Consider the following 10,882-nt stretch of genomic DNA (forward strand, 5'->3'; position numbering starts at 1 on the left):
TATTTCTTGCTAAACCAGGAGATTAGGTTAACTCCAAAAAATTGGCAAGTTCCACTAGTGCTTTTTCTGTCTAATCTACATCCAGAAAAATCAGCATCTGAATATCATATTAAATCAATTAATGAGTCTTTAGAGTACCATAATCCTAGAGTTTGAGTACCATTTAAATATCTAAAGATTCTTTTAACAGCATTCAAGTGAGATTCTTTAGGATTAGATTGAAATCTAGCACACAGACAAACACTATACATGATATCAGGTCTACTTACAGTGAAATATAATAAAGAGCCAATCATACCTCTATAATATTTTAAGTCTACACTTTTACCTTCTTCATCCTTGTCAAGCTTACATGAAGGGCTCATGGGTGTGCCAATTGCTTTGGAGTTCTCCATTTCAAATCTTTTGAGTAATTCCCTTGTGTACTTGCTTTGGGTGATGGAGATTCTTTCTTTTGTTTGTTTGATTTGGAGTCCGAAGAAGAATGTAAGTTCTCCCATCATGCTCATCTCGAACTCCCCCTGCATGAGCTTTGAAAAATCTTGACAAAGAGATTCATTAGTAGACCCAAAGATAAGATTCATAGGATATCCTAAAGAGTCATTGGGATACTATTTCTATATTTCGGAAGACCACAATGTGATTGTGAGTCGAAATACTATTTTTCTTAAAAAATAGTTTATTCAAGATGGTGACATCGGAAGAATAGTTAAGCTCATGGAGAATGTCTCCCAAGAGCAACGAGCTCAAGAACCTGAGGAACCTAATCAATCAGAACCAGTCCCAACACAATCTCTTCCACCTCATAGAATGACTAGGGTTTTTCGTCCTCTTGAAAGGTACTTAGGTACCATACAAGAGGAAGTAGAAAAAGTATTCCTCACGAAAAATGGGGCTCATGGTGATGACCCCAAGACCTATGACGAGGTGATATTAGATATCAACTATGAGAAATGGTTAGAGGCAATGAGATCAGAAATTTACTCGATGCACTCAAACCAAGTCTGGACCTTGGTAGATCCACCTAAAGGTATTGTACCTATTGGGTGTAAATGGATCTTCAAGAGAAAGATAGGTACAGATGGAAATGTGGAGACATTCAAGGCTAGGCTCGTAGCAAAAAATTATAGTCAGCGTGAAGGCATTGACTATCAAGATACCTTTTCGCCCGTAGCCATGCTAAAATCCATCCGCACATTGCTTGCTGTTGCAGCCGATTTCGATTATGAAATATGACAGATGGATGTGAAAACGATATTCTTAAATGGATATCTTGAGAAAGATATCTATATAGAACAGTCGCTTGATTTGACATCCAGTGATGATGATCACAAGATCTGTAAGTTGCAAAGGTCCATTTATGAACTTAAGCAAGCATCTCGGAGTTGGAATACTCGTTTCAATGATATCATCAAAATATTTGGTTTCATCAAGAATGAGGAGGAACCTGTGTGTTCAAAAAGGTCAGTGGGAGTGCAGTTGTCTTCCTCGTATGGTACGTAGATGACATCCTCCTAATTGGAAATGACATTCCCATGTTGACCTCAGTCAAAGTATGGTTGTCTAAGGAGTTCTCTATGAAAGATCTAGGAGAGGCATCCTTTATACTGGATATTAAGGTCTATAGAGATAGACCAAATAGGATGCTCGGACTTTCACAGAAGATGTACATAGAGGAGGTGCTAAAAAGGTTTAGCATGAAAAACTCCAAAAGAGATTTATTATCTTTTAGACATGGCATTCATCTCTCCAAGAAGATGTGCCCTAGCACACCTGAGGAGATTGAACGCATGAGCAAGATCCCTTATGCTTCGACATCGGAAGCTGCGAAGGAGGTATTCTGGTACAAAAAATTTATCGCAGAGCTTAGAGTGATGTCATCGGATGCCATACCTCTTTACTGTGACAATAATGGCGCCATAGCCCTAGCTAAGGAGCCAAGGTCTCACCAGAAGTCCAAGCACATCGAGCGACGATTTTATTTGATCCGTGATTATCTCGAAAAGGGCTATGTCGAGGTCAAGAGAGTCAACTCCACAGATAATGTGGCAGACCTGCTGACTAAGCCATTGGGCCAACAAAAGATCGAAGCCCACCTTGAGAAGATGGGACTTAGATATGTAGCCAATTGGCATTAGGTCAAGTGGGAGTTCATTAGATGTGTGCCCTAGATGCCAGATCGACTGAAACATTTCTGTACAGATCTAAGAATAAATTTATAATTTTGATTATAAATGAATAAAAGGGTTATTCTTCTATCATATTGTGTACATTGTGTCTATGATACATCCTTTGAGTTAGTGGGAATGTAAATTCATATTTTCAAGAGTTGAAAATTTAAGGTATGAATTTACATAACTAACTCATATACAGCTCCTGATCATAGGATCATCACGAGGATGGTTATCGATCCGAAAGCTTGGTGTACGATCACTTCCTTAGGGTAGATATGTCTTGAGTCTATGGTGTGAAGACACTGAAGTGAGAGTACAGATATTCATTGCGAATGAGAGTACTGAGCGTGACCACCTCGAGCAGTCATAAGGAAGTCTACCTTCTCGTCGATGACTAACTCGATGCTGCAGTTGTGTGTCTAGTTCTTTGACCTGAGGTGCATCAATAGTTTACCTTGAGTGTGTTATAGTTTGACTACACCATAACTCAATCTCCTAGCCATTCGGAACTCTGAGGTGTATGTTGGGTGTAGCATATTCATTGTAGGAACTAGGTCGCACCAAGATGGGATCTATCAACCTCGGTAGATGAGAGGAGTAGTCCTATGATAATTAAAAGATTGAGTCCTTAAGCCATGGCCATGGCAGAGTGAAATAATGGAAAAGAGTTGTCCATTAAGATTTTACATCAGACTCGGATCGATCGATTAACTCATGTCTAATGTTGGGTTTGATGAGTTCACCTTAACCCTAATTCAGTCGGGACTCATGATAAAAGAACTCAATCACACAGATAACTGCACCAAGAGGTTCGTCTTCAGTTCTAATGGGTTGCCACCACATACTACTAGGTGTCACTGATAGATTTTGGGAGCAATTAGAATGATATTGATGATCGATCATTCTAATTATCTGAATCAGAAGAGTTCTGATCCATCGAAAGGAGTTTCGATGATGTCGATGATGAGATCACGACATGTCTCATTACCATACGAAATTGAACCTAACTGGGCCACATAAATAAGGGTTAGGGTCTGGATGTCATCAATTGGACTAACTCAATTGATTTGGATAAGATCCAATTAGGTTCAAGGAAATCGTGCTAGCACACGATTGAGCCTAACTTTCTCCTCGTGTAATCTTTTCTGTCTCTACTGAGCCAAATATGATTTGACTCATCCAGAGAATCTTAGAAAGATTTTTCTCAGTCTAAATGAAGCTTGTCCAGTTTAAAAAAAGGTTTGTCATAATTCATGAGATGAATTTAAGACAATACCTGCTAATTCCTAGCACCTGCCAATTTCATTTTAGGACATCTGTCAAAAGTTGACATATGGGTCTTAAACTGAAGAGGGCTCATTGGAGGATTTTTGTTGAGTGTCCACATGCCAAAATTTAATTGAATTGGGTGTCATAATCAGATTATAGCATGATCCCAATTGGATTAAAGTGGGCACCCCAAATGGATAAGAACCAAAGAGTCTTGATAAACATGGACTCTTTGGCGCCACCTTGATTGAGCTTATCCAATGTTGGCGCCAACTTAAGAGAGAGGGTGGGGTTCTTATTTAATATGATTAGATGACATCACTCCATCAATCAAAATTTTTTCAAAATTTATTGGAATTTTTTGATTGGTTGAATGATGTGGCACTGCGCAGCATACATGGTCTATATAAACCCTGCTGCACCTAGGGTTTCATCGAAGAAATTATTTTATGCACAAAACTCAATAGCTGCCACCCCCTCCCCTCTTCTCCATATCCTCCCTACTCTCCTTCCTCCCCTCTTCACATCCAAAGAGTTGGACGTCCATCTGGCAAAGATCCAAGGCATGGTGATGCCAGGAACAGAAGGCTGCAGGACTTCTTCGACAGGCTGCTGCTCCAACTTCAGAAGGAGTTCTGAAGTACTTTCAAATCAGATAAAGATCTAATTTTTGGAGCATAGATTTGTGAGGAGAAGATATTCTAGATCATACATGAGTGGATACTGATAGAGACCAGGCACTTGCGTGGCTATATCAGAACCTCGGACTGTGCAGAGATCATCTACAGGGTAATCAGATTATCCTTGAGGTACTTCTTCTTTCATCATAGATTTAGATTTAATTTTAGATTTTAAATATTAGATAATAAAATTAGATCTAGAGAATTAGATCTAAAATATATAGGATAAATTTTTTAAAATTATTCCACCCCAAATTTGATGAAATCTGAAAGATCCTACGAGGAAAAGCGGTTTTCCTCCTTCATCAATACCCAATTAGTAGTATCACAAATAGAGAAATTGCAAGGTGTTATCATATAAGCACCTTGATTAGTAACCAATTGTTCATTTCTTTTTAGTCTGTTTAGGTGAAGCAATTGAGGATAATTTCTCTTCCAATGACTATGCTTTTTATAAAAGAAGCACTCTGCTTGACTCAGATAAGCTCTAGACTTATGTACCTTTTTCTCTCCTCTCTCAGAGGATCGAGAACCTATTGAGAAAAATTCTTTCAACATTTGAAGCATTTTCTTAGGCTATGAATCTATAAATTTACCATTAAATTCACTGCTTATAGCTACCCTCATTATAGACTGCACCATGGTTTGATCACTGAGCAACTTCTGGTAAGTGTCTCTAACTGCATCACATGCGTCAGCATGGGTTCATCAAGTGCAAGCTCTATAAGGATATAGAGAATCCTTTCGTGCTCAAGAAGAATTCTCAACTTTCAATACCAGCTATCAAAATTGGATCCCATAAGCTTATCACTGTCCAACAGTGATCGGAGCGACAAAGTGGTGGCCGTAACTGCATAAAGGAAAAACAAAATCTAATCATTATATGAATTGATTAAGCTTAAAGACATGGATTTTAGTTTAGAGGTTCTTCCATTATTTTATACAAATTAGTAGCCTCTACCTTCAATTTGAAGAATTACTTTAATTTCTTAGTGGATACTAAAATCCTAACAGATTGCACGTACGCCCAACTATAATTGGCCAACCTATATGCATCTATGGGTAGGTTCTTCATCACTTATTTCTCTAAACAACTTCTAGTATTAAATTTTGCCTAGGTTCCTAATCAGTAGGCTATGGCCTCCACTGTAAGATCCTGGTTAAGTCCAATCATTAACATAAACATGCTCAATCCATCTAACCAATAAATGATCAGGCTCTACTATGGTCGGCCAACTTGCCACTCGTCGGAGATGTTGTGATCCAGGTGGTGTGCCCAAGGCTCAGGAGACCAAGGCTAAGGTTAAGGTCCATCATTCATGAGGGCTTCATGGAGGCTCTAGGGCTAGTTGGGCCCTAAGTTGAAAGGCTGTGGGCCTTTCGGGTTCTTGAGGTCTAGGTTATGTGGATCTCAAGGGATCAACTCTTTATGGGCCAGATCTGAGCCCAGGATAGGTGAGATTAGGTCGAGTCATGGGTGTACATGGGCTTGGGTTAACCTAATCTCCCATAGAGTTGGTCAAGGGAGTTTTGGGTTTGGGTCACTTGACCTTGTGTTTATATATACATGCACTGTATAGGTTTGATTAAGCCAAGGAATACGAAAACCCTTTCTCCCAAGTCTCTTTCTCTCTTCTCCCTCTCTCTTCAGCTATTCTCCACACCCCAGGAGCAAGAAACCCTAGGGTTTCTTGCCGCCAGGTTCATAGAAGGCAGGAAAAGCAGGGGAGGCGCTAGCCCCTCCCCCTTTGTGCCACCAACCATATTTCCTCTCTCTCTCTTGCAGCCATCCAAACATCAGATCCAAGACTTGAAATCTTTTGCTACGAGGTTGGTACAAGTTTCTCTCATATTTGGAGTTGATCTGAGGTCGTTTGAGGTGTGGGTGAGATCTCCATCAACAGATCTACAAGAAAGGCTGCAGCAGGATAGATCTGCAAGGTCTGGTTCTATCTACCTTCTTCCCTATCTAGAATACCCCGATTTGAGATCTATTAACTGAAAGACCTCGGTCCAGGCCTGATCTGGTTGGGTACCAGATCTTGGATTTTTTAGAGGTGATCTTAGAGGTGTTCTTCATCTGGAACGAAAGGCTGACGAAGAAGACAGCAACCAGGCTGATTTCGTCAAGGGCCTTCAATCGAGTCCAGAAGTCTCTAAATTTGTTCGTTGCTGGTTCTGCTGCACCCAAGATCCATGGGAGGAGCCAGGATCATGCTCCAATAGTTGGTATCAGAGCTACGATGGTGAGGAAGTGGTTCCAAGCATGAGAAGTTAAAGATCCCAAGTGCTGAAAATTTTCAGCAAGGTACCATCAAGGTATATTCTACACTTCTTGATTTTATATTGCTTGTTTGGCTTGGATCCAGTCATGGGCAGCAATATGAAGGTCGATTTCGAGAAGTTTGATGGCAAAAAAAATTTTTTCATGTAGAAAATTCGGGTGGAGGATCTTCTGGTGCAAGCAGATCTGGATCAGGCTTTGGATGAGAAGCCTGAGGGAATGATAGATAGACAGTGGGCATTGTTGGAGAAGAAAGCATGGTCGGTGATCAGAGGATGTTTGGTGGATGCGGCATTGTATTCAGTGCTAGAAGAAAAGACCCCGAAGGGCTTTTGGTCGAAGTTGCACACCATGTATATGGGGAAGAATATGTGCAACAAGCTAATGCTGAAGAAGCGCTTGTACAGTCTTCGGATGCAGGAGGGATCTAATGTGATTGGCCACATTCAGAGGTTCGACCAGTTGTGCATGGAGTTGATGAATATCGGGGTGAAGCTGGATGAGGAGGACAAGTCCCTGTTGCTTTTGTGTTCGCTGCCAGGATCATATGACTCTTTGGTGACTACATTGCTCTACGGCAAGAAGACTCTGAAATATGAAGACATGGTCTCGGTGCTGAGGTCTAATGAGCAAAGGAAAAAGTTGATCAGAGATCGAGCTCCCCAGGAGGGTTTGGCAGTAGGGGAGAGGACAGGTAGAAGCAGAGGCAGAAGCAAGTCCAGAGGGCGGTCCAAGTCCAGAAAGGGAAAGAAAGAGATGAAATACTTCAAGTGCAACGAGTTCGGGCACTTCAAGCGAGAATGTCCACTATGGAAGAGCAAGAAGGGAGAAAGAAGTGACTCAAAATCAGTGAGTGCAGTTGCTGGGCAGCAGGTGGAGGATGATCTACTTGTGGTATCAGATGGTCACAAGCATTACACAGAGGAGTGGACACTAGACTCTGCATGCTCACATCACTACACACCACACAGGTCTTGGTTTGCGACATACACCAAGACAGTGAGGGATCAGTGACTCTAGGCGACAATCATCCTTGCAAGGTGGCTGGGATAGGGACAGTCAGGGTGAGGATGTTTGATGGGATTGTGAGGACATTGACAAATGTAAAGCACATCCCAGAGCTGGAAAAGAATCTGGTGTCACTAGGCTACTTGGAGCGCAGTGGATACAGCTTCTGCAGTAGGGCTAGAAGTGGAGTATTAAACATCTCCAATGGAGCTATGGTGGTGATGAGAGGCAGGAGGTTGGACAATAATCTCTATCGCATGGAGGGATTTGTGGTGATCGGAGAGTCTGATGCAGCAGTTGCAGCACAGGACCAGCAGGGGGCTTACAAGATGTGGCACTACCGCCTAGGCCACATGAGTGACAAGGGGCTGAGGGAGTTGAGCAGGAGAGGACTCATCTCTGATCTGGAGGATGGTGCTATAGGGGAGATCTGTGAGCCTTGCCAGATAGGAAAGCAAAGGAGAGTTCAGTTCAACATCAGTACAACCCGTAGTGCAGCCCCTCTGGAGTTAGTACACATGGATGTGTGGGGACCAGCCCCAGTTTCAGCTAGGAATGGGGCCAGATACTTCATGACCCTGATTGATGATTTCTCAAGGAAACTCTGGATTTACTTCATGAGAGAGAAGTCTGAGATCTTCACCAAGTTCAAAATCTGGAGAGCTGAGGTGGAGAAGGAGTAGGGGAGGAGCGTGAAGTGTCTGAGGTCAGACAATGGTGGAGAGTACACCAGCAGAGAGTTTCAAGACTACTGTGAGGAGTGTGGGATCAGGAGACACTTCTCAGTTAAGGAGACTCCACTGCAGAATGGGGTGGGCGAGAGGATGAACAAAACACTTCTGAAAAAGGCACGATGCATGAGACTGCAGGCAGGGCTTCCAAAGGCATTCTGGGTTGACACAGTTGACGCAGCGGGTTACTTGATCAATCTATCACCTCACACCAGGTTGGATGGCAGGCTTCCAGAGGAGGTGTGGTCTGGGAGGACAGTTGGGCTGGGCCATCTACGGGTATTTGGGTGCACGGCCTATGTGCACATTGGAGCTGGTGAGCGGAGCAAGCTAGACGTCAGATCATGCAAGACGGTGTTTCTAGGCTATCCGCGAGGAGTTAAGGGATACAGGCTGTGGGATCCCTTGGAAAAGAAGGTCATCATTAGTCGGGATGTGACTTTTGATGAGGAGTCAGTCCTACGAAGGTGAGCAGGCATGGAGGAGCAGCAGGAGCAGAAGGAGGTCCAGCAGGGCGCTGCTGGACAGCTTACCTCTTTGATTTTGCCTCTTGCAGGTACTACTGGAAAACATAACATTCAGGTGGAGCACCTACCTAAGGTGTCTCCATAGGTGGAGAGGACTCAAATAGATGATCAAGGTGAAGAGGTCCAGCAAGAGCGAGCTGGACCGAGGACTGATATCGATGTTGTCCTACACAAGCCCAAGAGGACCATCAGGCAACCGGACCAATATGGCTTCGAGGAGATGCTGTCATATGCCCTGATGACAGTGAATGGAGACCCATATATATATCAGGAGGCTATTGAGAGCCAGGATAGAGAGCGGTGGGTCCAGACGATGTTTGAGGAGATGCAGTCTCTCCACCAGAACCAGACATGGCGATTGATGCAGTTGCCACAGGGGAAGAGGCTCATTGGCTGCAAATGGGTCTACAGTCGCAAGGAAGGGCCTTCAGAACAGGGAGGCATCAGATTCAAGGTGAGGTTAGTGGCCAAGGGATACTCCTAGAAGGAAGGCATCGACTTCAGCGAGGTCTTCTCTCCCATCATCAGACATACTTCCATCAGAGTGTTGCTGAGCATTGTAGCAGCTCAGGATTTAGAGCTGGAGTAGATGGATGTCAAGACGGCATTCCTCCATGGGCATTTAGAGGAGAGGATTTACATGGAGCAACCACCCGGTTTCAGGGATCCAAGATCAGAGGGAAAGGTTTGTTTGTTGCAGAAGTCGCTGTACGAGCTGAAGCAGTCGCCGAGGCAATGGTACAAGCGGTTCGACTCCTATGTGTGCAGCATTGGAATTTCCAGATGCGAGTTTGATCCCTGTGTTTATGTTCTGTCTCTTGAGGATGGTTCTAAGGTGTTCCTTCTCTTGTATGTGGATGACATGCTTATAGCATGCAAGAGTAGGAAGGTTGTGCAGGATCTGAAGGCATCCTTATCTCGGGAGTTTGAGATGAAGGATTTGGACCCTACAAGGAAGATCCTAGGCATGGAGATTTTCAGAGATCGAGCCTGGAGGGTGCTGCATCTATCTCAGGGGGGCTACATACAAAAGGTCTTAGAGAGGTTTGGGATGAAGGGAGCAAAGCCGACGGAGCTGCCACTTGCCGGTCACTTCAGACTCTCGAAGATCATGATGCCACAGACTGAGGTGGAGGCTCAGGAGATGGAGATGGTCCCTTATGCTTCAGGAGTTGGGAGCTTGATGTATGCGATGGTCTGTTGTAGGCCAGACATCGCTCATGCAGTGAGTCAGGTTAGCAGGTTCATGGCGCAGCCTGGCAGGGAGCACTGGAGAGCTCTGAAGTGGATATTCAGATACCTGACGGGTTCAGCTGGAGTTGGCATCTGCTACGGACAGTGAGGAGGTGTAGTGGGATACTCTGACATGTCCAGGGAGGCTTAGGGGCTGATTGGCGGTTATGTAGATGCAGACTTCGATGGAGATGTGGATACCCGAAGGTCTACGACAGGCTTCATCTTTAGCCTGTATGGAGGTCCTATTTCTTGGAGATCGAGTCTGCAGCCTATCACGGCCCTATCCACTACAGAGGCGGAATACATCGGGCTGACAGAAGCAGCTAAGGAGGCAATTTGGCTGAAGGGTTTGTTGACGGAGATGGGCCTTACTCAAGAGGCCATTAGAGTGCACTATGACAGCCAGAGTGCACTTCTACTAGCACAGAACTCAGTCTATCATGCAAGAACAAAGCACATCGACATTCGGTATCATCGGATCAAGGAGCTTGTGGAGGATGGCGAGGTGGAGCTGGTAAAGGTACACACTAAGGAGAATCCAGCTGATACACTTATGAAAGGACTTCCACGGGATAGCTTTCAGAGATGTGTTGAGCTGATTCGACTGATGGACAGAGTGGAGCTGGTTGAGGCCTTGGGACACCAAGGTGGAGATTGTTGTGATTTAGGTGGTGTGCCCAAGGCCCAGGAGAGCAAGGCTAAAGCCAAGGTCCATCATTCATGAGGGCTTCATGGAGGCTCTAGGGCTAGTTGGGCCCTAGGTTGAAAGGCTGTGGGCCTTTCGGATTCTTGAGGTCTAGGGTATGTGGGCCTCAAAGGACCAACTCTTTATGGGCCAGGTCTGGGCCCAGGATAGGTGAGATTAGGTCGAGTCATGGGTGTACATGGGCTTGGGTTAACCTAATCTCCCATAGAGTTGGTCAAGGGAGTTTTGGGTTTGGGTCACTTGACCTTGTGTTTATATATACATGCA

Source organism: Elaeis guineensis, chromosome 9 (assembly GCF_000442705.2).
Source record: "Elaeis guineensis isolate ETL-2024a chromosome 9, EG11, whole genome shotgun sequence".
NCBI lineage: Eukaryota > Viridiplantae > Streptophyta > Magnoliopsida > Arecales > Arecaceae > Elaeis > Elaeis guineensis.